Raw genomic sequence first — 15,582 nt, forward strand, 5'->3', positions numbered from 1 at the left:
CCTTCCTGGGACAATGAATTCACGGTGTTCTTATTTCAATTTCCAGGAGTGTATATATGGAGGAGCTACGTTATATGCTTGTATCACTAGAGGGAAGAGCATTTTCTCCCACTTAATCAAACCCAGTTACACACTCCGTATATTTGTGTCGCTTCAGCTACTCCATGTGACGCCGTGACAATTTATTGAGCCAGTTGAGCAGTTACCCCCTCTGAGTTTTGTTTAGCTTGGTCACAATTATTTTCGTTTGTTTTAATTTATCATTAGGTACCTTGAAATGGTTATTTGTGAACATTAAGAAGAAAACTATACGAAATAACTGATTCTGGAATATATGAGTGACTTCTAAACGTTAAAAATCTACACATTTGCAATAAAACGGTTGTGTTTATATGTGTTTTCTGGGAGGAAATGTACTGTATTCGCCAGTCTGACGCGCGAAGAAGATGAAGAAAGAGGCGACGGTTACTTGTGTGACTGCTCTGGTGATAGTCATGATAATGACGCCCTAAAAACAGCCAATTTCGAAAATGTTTGTCTTAGCTTTCATCTCTGCGTTTGCACTGAAACACTGCTTAGAACTGTTTCTAAGTTAGTACTTTCCAAATGAGAGAAATCTGTGTACTTCATTCGTTACTTTCAGTTAGGTCATCCGGGAGGTCAGTATAGGGCGCCTAAATCGATACATCGGTTACTGTGAGTCTTACACAAAACGTTTGCAGTTACACACTACGAAAACGGAAATTGAAATATAATAGTTTTCAAAGTTCAGCTTTTAAAGAAATCTTTTGCATGTCGTGGTTGTGATTTGTTTGGCACCACTGCATCTACTAGACTCCAAACTCGTATTGTGTCAATCCTCCCCAATGGCCTCACCGATTAATACCAACTATTATTCTTGCCACGTTCAGGTAGATTACCGATTTTGGGGCCTGACCTCACCAAAAGGGCTAGCAACGTGCCTTGCAAATAATTTAGATGGGACCATTGAAGGAGCGTAGCCAGACAATAGCTTTGGAATCTACTAGATTCAGTAGCGTGGTGCCAGATACTGTACCACGCAGACTACTTTTAGCAAGTAAAAACTACTTAACCTTAACCCAGACTCGAACCCTCAACCTTCCGCATGCTAACCCAAAACGTCATCAACTGAACCAATTGCACAGTACACCTGTATCAGCTGACAGTGGTAGTTAACGTACATGTGATTACAGTGTTGCCAAATTGCGAATCCAGAAATACGTGCAGGGTGAAATTTTGTGAGAGACCTTTTTGGTATTGCAGGATGAGAGGAATCGCGCTGCGAACTACAAGTGTCCGAATTCTTTTTCACCCTGTATAGCGATACAAAATATATTATTTATGCATAATTTGTCTGCTCTTTACCGACAAAGGTTCGCTGCTCACGTAATACAAATATAGCATATATAATAATTCTCTCCATAGGGGATTGAAAGAGACCAAGCAATCACAGTTAGGAATCAACCTCATTTGCACAGTCATTTGTCATGAAAAATCCAGTTTCCTTTTCGTTCATGAAGTTCAGAAAGCAGTGTATTTGTTTCCTTACACATAGCGTTAGACACAGTTTCAGACCGTCTCGTAGTGAACAAATTATATGCATACAGAGTATCGGAACATGTAAATGGTTGGAATCCTGTTACTGGAGAGACATCATAAGAAGAAAAGTTTCTTCCCGCCTACACAAAGTAATGACGTTGTTCCCATAAGACACAGTTGTTGTAGCAAGGCGAAACCGTTAGAACTTTTTTTAAAAAAAACGGAGAAAGACATTGCAAGTAGCCACTCCCTAGGGCAGAAAAAACACAGTTAAAAGAAAGAGCCGCATAGCCTTGATGAATGGGAGACCATATAGGGTAAGTTCTTATTCCTGATCGAGAAGGGTTTATGCACAATTTTTTCCCCACAGAGTGTGAGAGTTATGTTGTGTCTTCAGAGATTCTGGGTAGGATAATGGATGAGTGTTTATCGAAATAACGAGACGATCAGCTGGCTGGATGTGGGCAGCTGTGGTACACCAAAATGTGATGCTGGTTTGCAGCAGAAGTAGTTACAACATGTCCTTCAATAATTCTGCTCGGACAAACAGCCACATGGACCCTTGACTGTGGTGTGGCAAAGTACTGGCTGTAAGGGCGTGAGCAGTCAGGCAGTAAAAGTGCTAGGGTCACGTACAGTGACAAAAAAATTACGGCCAAGTCCCCAAAGCTGTGGTGGACACTGCCTGGGCACAGCTACATTAACCAGCTGGTCTGTCGATGAGGATCTGGTTCAGGTGCGTAAATATACCGCTGGTGTCTGCTGACGTTCTGGTAGTCGTTGTATCTGCATGTCACGCAAAATGATTTGGAACAAAGCCTAGGCCTGGCCATCATAAATGGCAGCGGAGCAGGGGCAGTGCTTCTTGGAGACTGGCCCGAGAATCGGCAAGGGGAACCTGACGACACAGAAGCTGCCGCTTTCACTGACCACGCTGCTCAGGGACCAGTGCTGGTGGCTGTGGTCAATTACAGCTTACATCTGTATCTTCTCATCCGCGTTCTGCTGTAGTGTTTACCTCTTACAATATCTATTTCCTAAGAAAGGAAATCTGTCGTCGGATTCGCTACGAAACTTTTCCTGTAATACAGACACCAATACATTTACAGGTTACAGGTATTTACACTTTGCACTTTGAACTTTCATGGTGACAGTTGGTCTTTACTTCACCATTTACATTTCTTTCCAAACACCTTAGCACTTGGCATCACACAGTTGTTTTGTTCATGGTTAAATCTGCCCTTTGTCGGATTTTTTCTCATTGGTAAACAGGTTTTGGCTCCACTTCGTGTGTATGTGTGTGTGTTTGTGTTTGGGGGGGGGGGGGGGGGGGAGGAGTATCATGATCAGGGTAGATTCCTAGCACTACAGTATAATTTGCTCTTATTTACTACTACCCGTATCACCTTCTGCCGATTTATTACACTAATAACTCACCTTCATTAACTGCTATTAAGAAGAATAGATGGACTGTGACCTACACATTTCCTTGAAACGGGGCGGTAAAAATGACACTCGTGAAGGGAATAATTCATGATCTGACCTGGTATTTGGTGGTAATGGTCTTTGTGAATTCTGTCATTTGTGCACTGCCCTTCGTCGTTCTGTTCTTACATCTTAGCAATCTGGATAATTTTATTTACAACAACCCATGGTAATCTCACTCTGGTCATGTTCTCAAGACATCCTAACTTTCGAATACATCCAAAGTCCCATAAACTATTACTCCTTTCACTCTGAATCAACTCAATAATCATTCCTCTTCCTCTGATAAATCCATCCAGTGACAAAAGTGACTCAGCAACAGGTACATTACCAGGTCACCTGCGTTGTTCAATAATCCTATATTTCTTTCTAACTCTTCCTCAATACAGGTTCTACATCAGCCCCACCTAAGTCATACATATAAAACACTCTTTCTAATTCGTTTATTTCCACGTGTCTTCCACTATATGACATTTATTCTTGCTATGTTATTTCTTTCCCTTGGTCTTAAGGTACGAGGTCAAGGCTAGTGACTCATCTAGCGTCCTTTTGGTTTCGCAGGGCTCTAGACAATGCCTCTTGATGTAAAGACAATAAAACGTAACCAAGAAAACAATTTCATCTCTTTATTTATTTATTTATTTATGCATTTATTTTTCCTGGCAAGATTAGGGTCTTCAGGCCCTCTCTTACACCTAACCAGGCATACTCAGATTGAACGAGTTACAGTTTCTACATAACATTAAGGACATATAACGTATTATGCAGTATTGATGTTAAAGAAAAAAATTGAGATTATAACAGTAGTACAATGATAATTATAACAATAAAAATAATTATAACAATCAAGAATAATAATGATAATAATAATAATAATTGTGACTATGTATATGAAAGTAAACATACTTTTCTTTTGTGACTGTCAGTCCCATGGTTAGTTGGGAATTTTCTCGTTATGTTCTTGCAGCTTGTGAGTTATTCTCATCGAGCAGAGACATAAGACGATATAATTGGGTGAAAGAGATATATAAGAGGTAGATAGGTTAGAGCAAGAGAAATAGAATGGTAAAATTCGACGCTGTGATGGAAAGGAGAAAGAAAGAGATGGGAGGGGCACAATAATGGTGGCTATACCGTCCCTAATATGTAAGTTTTGAGTTCCCTCCTGAATAATGAGTAGTTCTGGATAAGACGCAGATCACAGGGGAGCGCGTTCCATAGTCGTATGGCTGAGATGGAGAATGACACGGAGAAAGATTTTGTGTTATGTAAAGGTACAGTCAAGATGCTAGACGTATCCGATCTGGTACTGCGATTGTGGAATGATGATAGGTGTTTAATGTGAGAAGATAAGTATTGGGGGCACCAGTGGCTAAGAAATCGATGAAGTAAGCACATCGTGTGGAGATCGCGTGCCGTATGTGGGCGTATCCAACCTAGATGGGAGTATGAAGGACTGATATGATCATACAACCGAATATTGCACACGTATCTAACGCAAGCATTCATCACTAGCTCGAGGCATCTAGAATTTTCACTAATTGTGCCGTGTTGAACTACATCGCAGCAGTAAAGATTAGGCAAGACTAGTGTTTGGACAAATTTTTGTTCAACATGGGTTGGAAATATTTTTCTAAATTTTTGAATTGCATGTAGGGAAGAGAGCGATTTCCGGCAAGCTGTGACTGTTTGTTCTTCCCAGTTTAGGTGTTCATCCAAGATTATTCCAAGGTCTTTTATTGTTTTTTGGTATGGTAGTTGGGTACCATTGAGGATTATTTTAGGGACTGTTTCGCGAAAGTACCGGCTTATTAACTTTGGAAGAGATATAAGTATGACCTGGGATTTCTTGGTGTTTAGTTTCAGACCTAGGTTCTGTGCCCATCGAGAAACAGAGCAAAGATCTGCGTTCATACTCGCTACTCCGCCAGCAATGTTTTTGGGGCTTGCACTTATGTACAGCTGGATGTCGTCGGCATATAGATGGTAGCTGCAGGAGTGAATCACTGAAGAAATATCATTAATATACAGTGAGAAGAGTAGTGGACCAAGGACGGAGCCTTGGGGAACTCCAGAGCGCACGCTTTTCCATGATGACTTTTCCGACCCACAAATGACTTGTTGACTTCTGTTTTTGAGGTAGCTGTCGAACCAGTGTATTGTGCTGTTTGAGAAATTTCATTTTAATTAGCAATATATAGAAGTCAACTGTGTCAAAAGCCTTCCTAAAGTCAAGCAGTGTTAGGATAGTAGCTTCACGTCTGTCCATAGCATGTTTAATGTCATTAGTTACTTTAATTAATGTAGTTGCTGTACTATGGTGCTTTCGGAAGCCTGACTGATATTCGTCATGGATGTTATGAGTTTTGAGATAATCTGTCAGCTGTTCATGGACGATGTATTCTAGGACCTTAGATATTGCAGGTAGTATGCTGATCGGCCTGTAGTCACCTGGCGACTTAGGGTTGTCACTCTTGGGTATAGGCTGAATTAAACTTGGCTTCCACTCAGTAGCATATGTACTACTGACAAGAGACAGGTTGAAGATGTCTGTGATAACTGGAATAACAGTGTCTACGACGTTCTTAATCATGCCAATGCTCACTCCATCATTTCCTACTGCCTCGGAAGAGATTCTTATAATTGCCTTGTGTACTGTGCCGGTAGTGACACGTTTTAGGAAAAACTTGTCTCTCGAGAGATCGATATCTTGGGGCTGGTAATTTGTCGCTGCGTGGCAGTTTACTCCAGTTCTAATTTATGGACTGTGTACTACGGCTAAGACCTTAACGATCTTGGGCTCACAATTCTCCAGTCTGCGCCTTGTAATATTCCTGCATTATCCACGACCTTAAATCCTACATACTGCCTACCTTTAATTACTTATGTACATGCCAATCCTGTCGTGCTTACTCATCTTAAAAGATTCACTCCACACATTCCTATTTAAAATAAAAGTATTGAGATATTCTGGCTCATTCTTAATAAACAACCAAACTTTTTGGGGTACCCTAGGTTTCCCAATATCCAACCGAAAGACAGAATGTGACTGAGTGCTGCGGAGTGCTCACGTGAACTTCACTGCCTACATATTAGAGGAGTTGATTGTTCGACCCTTGGTCCCATACCAAACACTACAACAGTATCTAAGCCCGACATTATGGAAAAACAATTGGTAAGACAAATCCAACGATGCAGAGAATTCATTAAGTGAAAATTAAAGTTATGGCTGCTTCTTATACATCTCGTTCTCCCAAGCGACTCCTCAGAACTTAATCTCTCATCAATCTCCTTCCCCCTTTCGAGAAGGTGTTGCTACTTAACCATGGCTGCTGTTTACCGGTAGTCCATTTTAATTTTCATCTTCAGTTCTAACGATACGAGCGGATGGCTAGGTGTGGACAGCAGCTCTCTGCGAAGGATGCATGTTTACAGTGGAAGAAGGTCCTTTCGAGGTTACAACAACGCCATTATTAATTTTAGGATATTCGCATCCATCTTCGTCTCTTGCTAGGTTTTCCGCTCTCTAATAATAACACAGCGCTGTAGCAGCAAGCTAGGTAGAGACAGTAAGTGGCTGTCTCACACACACGGTTCGCTTGAGGAAGATGACACAGTGAGTTGGGGTGGATACTATGCCGTCCTGAGTTAACAGTTGCTACCCAGCACCGAATGTTGCCCTCTGTGGCGCTACCAGCTGGTGCCATCGACAGGAGTTGGGACAGGCCGTGGTGCTGCCCAGAACGTGACCCAGAACACTGGCTACAGAGCGACGGCGGGCGGCTGGCAGGCTCTGGCGATGGCTAGTAGGGGCGTAGAGATAGTGGCAGAGAGCTAGCTACCAGAATATGGCCTGTCAGCCCAGGGTTCGTGAATCACACCACGGCAGTGCCGTAGTTCTGGCGAAGATTCCATGTTTACGGCAGAATAGGGGACAGCTACGTTGACCACCTGGTAATGATGTTCTAGTCCGGGTGGGTTTAAACGTTGCCACTTCCTGTTGGCTTCACACTCATAGCTGTGGATGTTGATAAACTTTTCGGGATGTGAGGTCGTGGTCCAAGAACTTTTCTGCTCATTACGTTTCGTCCAAGACTGCGCTGGACTTCCTCAGAGGTGCTGCTCCGCTGAGTCTTGCCGACTGACGGGTCGGGTGTCTGAGAGCGACTTATATATTGTGAGAAAGGGGGGCGTGGTTCGGGAGACACGTGATGAGCCGTGATAATCCATAGGAAAGTTAAGGTTGACTATCGATTACCACCTAGTCAAAGATAAAACTTGTTAGCATTTTTGTAGAGCCACTGTCCATATTTCGCTAAGTTTCATAGCCTCCTCTTTCCTATTAAAATTATCGTGATGTTTATAAATTTCAATAGCTTCTCTATATAACCGTGGATAGTAATTGGACGTTGTAGATAAAACTTCGGTATCCGAAAACTTCACTTGGTGGTTGCCTGGTTGAAGAGCATGTTCCGCTACACCTGATTTATCTATTTTTCCAAGTCGACAAAGATTTTTATGCTCTTTCGGTCGCGCATTTACGCTTCTTTTGGTAGTACCAATATAAACTTTACCACAGGTACATGGAATTTTATACACACCACACGTCGATAGGGGAGGGCGTTTATCCTTCACAGATCGGAGTACTTGACTTATTTTCTTTGTTGGTTTAAAGACCGGTTTTATGACATGTTTTCGTAAAATCTTACCGATCCGATCTGTTACTTTTTTAATAAAAGGGAGAACTACTGTATTTTTCTGTCGTTGTGGTTCATTCTTATCTTTTGGTCTTCTGTTCCTCGGACGCAAAATTCTATTTATCTCTTCTCTTGAGGAGCAGTTTTTTTCAAAAGCCTGCTTCAGATGTTTCACTTCAGCATCCAAATGTTCATGTGTACATATCCTTTCCGCTCGATCGACAAGACTGTTTATGACACCCCTTTTTTGTCGTGGATGGTGATTAGAAGTTTTGTGCAAATATCTGTCCGTATTTGTTGCCTTCCGAAAAACTTTATATACCAAGCTTTCATCGGGCTGTCTCATAACTAAGACATCCAAGAGAGATATTCTGTTATCCTTTTCTATTTTCATGGTAAACTGTATTTTTGGGTGAATTTTATTTAGATAATCAAAGAAATCGTCCAAGGCCTTTACGCCATGAGACCAAACCACAAATGTGTCATCTACGTATCGATACCAACGAGGTGGTTTATTATTAGCTTTGTCTAGGGCTGATTGTTCAAATTTCTCCATGTAAAGATTGGCAATCCCATTGCTACTCCATCAAGTTGTTCTTAAAATTCGTTATCCCACTGGAACTGACTTGATGTTAGACAATGTCTGGTACTTTCACAGGTGTTATAGCGTAATTTCCTCCTTTTGCAAGGACGGAAATCTCGTCTTGACATAACACTTTCTTTGACTTGTTTATAACAGTATCAATCGTCATTGTATTACTTGTAGTTGTTACATTAGCTTGTAACCTTCCGAACTTTTTCTTATGTCTACTATTAGTCATTTCTATCGTAGCTTCCATAGTTGTAAACGTAAGATAATCAATTTTATTACACAGATCTATCTGTATCTTAGAATAAATTAGTAAATTACGCTATAACACCTGTGAAAGTACCACTTGAAGCAGGTATACGAAATATCCCTAAGGCAACCGCGAATGCAATTCGAATTGAAACCATTAGAGTTTTAAGCGACAGCAGACCTGTAGAAAGTAATTTAACAAAAGGTGAGAGGACGGCTCTTATGGATTTGAATGCAGATGCAGAAATAGTGGTTCTTCCTGCAGATAAAGGGAACGCTACTGTTGTTATGAATACAGAAGATTACCGAAGAAAAATTTTGAACCTTTTAGCGTCAGGACAGTATAAAAAACTTGCGAGGGATCATACAGCCTGTGTTCTTAGGAAAACAAATAATTTTATTAAGTCATCTACCTGTATTCGAAAAGAAGATAAAAGAACTTTGTTGAAAAGTGAAGCTATGTGTCCCCGATTGTACGATGTACCTAAAATTCATAAAATAGATTATCCTTTAAGACCCATAGTCAGTGCCATCAATTCTCCCACTTATGAAATAGCAAGATATTTAACAACTTGTTTACAACAATTTATTGGAAAAACTGACTCATATATAAAAGACTCGTGTCATTTTATTGAAAAACTGGATGGACTAACTCTGGCCCCTGAAGATACTCTTGTAAGTTTTGACATTGTGTCCTTATTCACAATGATTCCTGTTAACGGAGTTATGATTTTCATAGCGGATATTTTTCCAGAAGATTTGTCTGTTCTTTTCAGACATTGTCTAACATCAAGTCAGTTCCAGTGGGATAATGAGTTTTATGAACACCTTGTTGGAGTAGCAATGGGTAATCCATTAGGCCCTGCGATTGCCAATCCTTACATGGAGAAATTTGAACAATCAGCCCTAGACAAAGCCAATAATAAACCATCTCGTTGGTATCGATACGTAGATGGCACATTTGTCGTTTGGTCTCATGGCGGAAAGGCCTTGGACGATTTCTTTGATTATCTAAATAAAATTCACCCAAAATTACAGTTTACCATGGAAATAGAAAAGGATAACAGAATATCTTTCTTGAATGTCTTAGTTATGAGACGGCCCGATGGAAGCTTGGAATATTAAGTTTTTCGGAAGGCAACACATACGGAGAGATATTTGCACAAAACTTCTAATCATCATCCACGACAAAAAAGGGGTGTCATAAAAAGTCTTATCGATCGAGCGGAACGGATATGTACACCTGAACATTTGGATGCTGAAGAATAAACGCCCTCCCCTGTCGACAAGTGGTGTGTATAAATTTCCATGTACCTGTGGTAACGCTTATATTGGTACTACCAAAAGAAGCGTAAATACGCGACTGAAAGAGCATAAAAATCTTTGTCGACTTGGAAAAATAGACAAATCAGATGTAGCGGAAGATGCTCTTCAACCAGGCAACCACCAAGTGAAGTTTTCGGATACCGAAGTTTTATCTACAACGTTAAATTACTATCCACGGTTATATAGAGAAGCTATTGAAATATATAAACATCACGATAATTTTAATAGGAAAGAGGAGGCTATGAAACTTAGAGATATATGGACAGTGGCTCTACAAAAATTCTAACAAGTTTTATCTTTGACAATGTGGTAATCGATAGTCAACCTTAACTTTCCTATGGATTATCACTGCTCATCACGTGTCTCCCGAACCACGCCCCCTTTCTCACAATATATAAGTCGCTCTCAGACACCCGACTAGTCAGTCGGCAAGACTCAGCGGAGCAGCGCCTTTGAGGAAGTCCAGCGCAGTCCGGGACGAAACGTAAGGAGCAGAAAAGTTCTTGGACCACGACCTCACATCCCGAAAAGTATATCAACAGCCATGTCACCCGGTCGTGAAAGCTTTCATTCTACCCTCATATCTGTGTTTGCATGCCACACCAAACAGACTGGTAGAAAGGCAATGCCAGGCTGTGGCAAGTTAACAGTTGGGCAGTAGTACGTTTTGGGGAAAGAGCTGTACATCGGCATACATAGTGTGACGAGACTAGTGGCTGTTTTTCCTTCTTATCAAGCAGCTGGTGATCACTGTGGATGCTGTGACTGCGACCTGTTTATAGTTCTGTTTTCTTCCCTTTTCTTTGAATTCTGCTACAATTTTTGCCCTTTACTGTGCAGTTCACATTTGTGTAGTGTGTTGGTAACAGAAGGGGTAGCTTGAATCATGCTCTCGGCATGTAGCCTACTGATAGAGAACAGCAACTAGAGGCTGTCAAGCTTGGGTCCGTAGTAAGCCATACTTTGACACACTGCCGACTCTGGTGATCTGGAGCCTTACAGAAACATATCTCTCCCGCTGTTGGCAACATGCTTGTGGTAAAAATTTCTTCCACTGCCTGGATTCGATTAATCTACCACAGAGCCGTCACCAACACATTAGAAATGTCGACTATATTCACTGTAATCAATTACTGTAAGTGCTAGTTGAAAAATGGAGTGTTTCATTTGAATAAATAAACAATGAACTGTTGAGAAACAAGCACCGATGTATAGAGTGTTAGCTGCTGAATAACGAGACCGGTGGAATGCTTACAAAATAGGTCCTATTGTGATTTGTTATAGAAACTCATGTGAGACATAAAATAAAGGGGAATAATAATGGATGCATATTGCATCCACATCCACATCTATGTATATATAGTTACTCCGTAAGCCGCCGTACGTACCAGTCGTTTCCGTTTCTGTTCCACTCGCAAAGAGAGCGAGGGATAAAGAATGTCTGTGTATGATCCCTAGTTTCCCACAGATAATGTTCGTGGTCCTTAGGCGAAACGGACATTGGCGACAGTAGATTGGGTCAGCAGTCGGGCTCAAATGACGCTTCTCGAAGTTTACCCAATAGCGCCTTGCGGAAAGAACGTCATCTTGGATTCCATTTCAGGAGGTATCTCAGAATTAGTTGTATTCTGATAGAAAGTACCGGTAACAATTGTAGCAAGACGGCTCTGTATTTTTTCCATATCTTCCTTTAATCTGAATTGTTGTGGATCCCAAACACTCAAACAATAGATTACAATGTCTTGCACTACTGTTCTGTATGCCTTCTCCTTTATAAATGAGCTGTAGTTTTCCTAAACTCTCCCTAAAAGAAGAAGCCAGCCATTTCCCTCGCCTTATATCAACTAGAGGAACTCGTTCCATTTGATATCGCTTTGCAGCGTTACACCTTGACAATTAATCTATGTGACTAGGTCATGCAGCACACTGCTAATGCTGTCTTCGAAAATTATGGGATTGCTTTTCATATTTATCGGCATTAACTTACATTTTCTTACGCATCTGGAATAAGTTGCCATTCATTACACCAACTAGAAATTCTATCATGTAATGCAGTATCCTCCTACAGTCACTCGCCGAGGACACCCTACCGTCATCAGCAAACAGCAGTAAATTGCTGTCCGTCCTGACCGTCTTATCATTTACGTAAATAGAGAGTAAGAGCGGTCTGGTATTTACACAGAGATGGAAAAGAACCAAAAGTCAACATGCAGCTTCTGTGTGTTCCACAGTTTATAAAGGCTCCGGTACCAAATGTAAAGCCGGGCGATGTGGCCGAGCGGTTTTAGGCGCTTCAGTCTGGAACCGCGTGACCGCTACGATTGCAGGTTCGACTTCTGCCTCGGGCATGGATGTATGTGATGTCCTTAGGTTAGTTAGGTATAAGTAGTTCTACGTTCTAGGGGACTGATGACCTCAGATGCTAAGTCCCATAGTGCTCAGAGCCTTTTGAACCAAATGTAAAAGGGAATGAGCAAACTATCTAACAAGATAAGTAAATACAACGTTTGAGGAATACATTTATAGATGAAGAACATCAGAACACTTTTATTCTGGCTGTGGGGGCGAGTAACCGAACGCTAAACCATAAGGTACAAAGGTGCTAGGAGGAAATATCTCTTCCAGGCACTCCACTTTTGCTTTCCTATTCCAACTGGAACAAACAATGCATCCAAATGTTGCAAATTTTGTATTTGTAAAACAATTTTAAAATAAGAAACGAAAACATAAAACCGAAAGTATAGAACTTTACTGGAATCAACCATAGGGCTTAATGTGAGGAAGAAATGTCTGATAATGTACTTTGTAGCACAGCATTGTGTGGTAATGTGATGACTAGAAAATAGGGCAATCGAAGCATCTGAGGTGTGGTTCTGTAGAGGAATGTTGGAAAGTAAAGAGAGAAATTCGTTGCGGGACGCATCCGATCAGTCAAGAGACTGATAATTCAAAAATAATATACAAGGTAATTCAAACTGGCGGCTTCCTCAGTATATCATAAAAGTTTCCCTCGACCGTTCCCGCTCCTTATATTTGGCAGGAGAGTCAATGATAATTTCTGTTTCTCCACCCCCTTCCATAGCAAGTTTTTCTCATATTCTATGAAAGTAAGTAGACTGCTAAAATCCGTAAGTTTCACATTTGCTCGAATCAGAGTCGTATGGGAGGAGCGGGCATAACGGCAACCCTAAGGTTTGACGGTGTTTGTAGGTGAGTTACAATCCATCTGTGTCCTCCTCAACCAAAGGGTGTATTGGCCTCTTTCTTCCCGTCTCTGATCTCGTTAGATGAAGGAAAAAACATAAAGACTGAATAATCCGAAAAAAGTGATCACTTTGCTTGATGGGGCATGGAATAAAAGCCACTCATTTAAATGGGCGAAATAAACTTAGAAAAAAATTTGACTTTAAGAAAACGTATTTATGTAAAATGTAACATTTATTGTACAAATTGCACGCTAAGAGTAAAAAGTTAAAATATTATTTAGTTATCATATATTAAAAATACTCATTATTACTATCGAGAGAATGTAAAGTGAACCAAAATATTTTAGGTAAGGTTTTCACAAAAATGGTCATTTTCCACCTCACCAGTATCCACGTATTGTTGGTGGGACCGTATCGCATATGCTCTGCGCTGGGCCTCAAGCTAAGAGTTAGAGGCCTTCAATATCCACTCAAAATTCATGTTTTCATCATAAGCCATCGGTTCACTTCCGACAATAGAAATAAATGCACAAATTTCTTCTTCCGAGATATGTACATTAGTACCATCGGCGTTTGGAGCTTTAGCCCCTAAGACATCCTCTTCACCTCCCTTTAACAACAAATGACTCACGTCCTCCGAAACACAATAAAATTCATCACTACCTGACGGGACTATTGCTATTTCGCCTTGACAAATGTCTTCATGAAATTCCGCCGATACACCTTAGAATTCATATTCAGTTGACGAGACTACAACTTTGGCGCATTGACAGATGGCTTCATTTACTTTGGTACAAAAAAACTTCATTACTATAATTGTTGCTACCGACTAGTACCTCATCAGAATTCGTCATACATTCCACCTCCACCAAACTTAGATCAACTCCAGCCACTCTTCTCATCACTGAATCTCTCAGCATACATGCATTCATTCCATCATCCACTTCCCTTTCACAAAATAAATTTTTCAACATGATATCCTCTTAACCAAATTCCTCCTCACATTTTATAATATTTATTGCGCCATATTTATTATTCTGTTGCTTAAAATTATCAGTCATTTTATTATTACTCGTTATAACCTCCATCACTATATTTTTTTTCTTTTTCGTCGAAAGTTATCGACACCCACAGAATATTTAAAATAACGTATCCTTTTCAACGCCAGTATCCTTTTCTCCATCACCGGACCTCGGGATCTGGCGTTGCACTTCGCGAGACTACTACCCCTCAAATCTTCGTTCCAAGTTTTGATTTCAGTTGGGAGAATTCCCATTTCCATTCCACCTTTGAAAATTATTATTATGGTGATAATTATTTCTGTTATCATCGCTATAATTACTGTGGATATTATTATTGTTCACGTTCTGGTAACCAGTTCCCTACTCTGTTCAAATATCTTTATGAAATCTAAAAACTCATCGAACGAATTTGTCACACTGTAGACAATAACCCATTGCAAAACTTCCGGTAAGCGTCTCTTGAGCGTCGTTAACTCCGCCAACACAGCCAACAGACGATTTATGTGTGTCAACTTAGCCAGTTCACGCACATAAATATCCTGCATCGACCCACTTCCATGTCTGAAACTAGATTCGCTTAGAAACTTATTCTGAAGTGGTGTTCGCTTCGCTTCACTCCATAATGTCTTCAGGAAACAACTCGCGAAGTCTTGATAGCTTGTAAGGATCCATTAAATTTACCCTTGATCATTGCCCCTAAGCTGTGTATTCGTGAATTTCATTTTTGCCTCTTCCAACAGCCCTCTCACAAAACCATCTAGGCGCTTCAGTCCGGAACCACGCGGCTGCTACGGTCGTAGGTTCGAATCCTGCCTCGGGCATGGATGTGTGTGATGTTCTTAGGTTCAGTCAGGCTTAAGTAGCTCTAAATCTAGGGGACTGATGACCTCAGATGTTAAGTCTCATGGTGGTTGGAGCCATTTGAACAAAACCATTTGTACATTAAGCAACAATATCAACTGGATGATATTTCCCACCTTCTGCCAAACACTCTGTCGTTGCCGAGTCACTCCATGACGTATGCATCACAGTAGTAGCCTGATTCCCAGATAAAGGAAATAATTGTGCTCTCATGTGTTTGAAATGTTGTCCATGCTGCACAGATTCTCTAATTAACAGGGCTACAAGATAATCTCTGTTCTTAAACGTCAATGTCTCACATTCTACTACTCTACCTGACAGATCGTTAACCGATTTAGTGATCACTTCCTCAAGTTTATTCGCCTCAGCATACAACCTAGCCCGGCACCCAACGCTCCCATACTGTATTGCTTACTCCCATACTAGATTGAATTTCTAGAAAAATTTGCGTTAATTATGACAAAGTGTTGTCTGTAAGCATAGTTCCCCTGGATGATTTTGGGCTAACTGCCTGATCTGTAAGTTCCAGCTCAGCACTCACACTTTCAGACTAACTGTTCTGCTAACATTAGCTGAACCACTCAGCC

The sequence above is a fragment of the Schistocerca gregaria genome, chromosome 2, assembly GCF_023897955.1.
Source record: "Schistocerca gregaria isolate iqSchGreg1 chromosome 2, iqSchGreg1.2, whole genome shotgun sequence".
Lineage (NCBI taxonomy): Eukaryota > Metazoa > Arthropoda > Insecta > Orthoptera > Acrididae > Schistocerca > Schistocerca gregaria.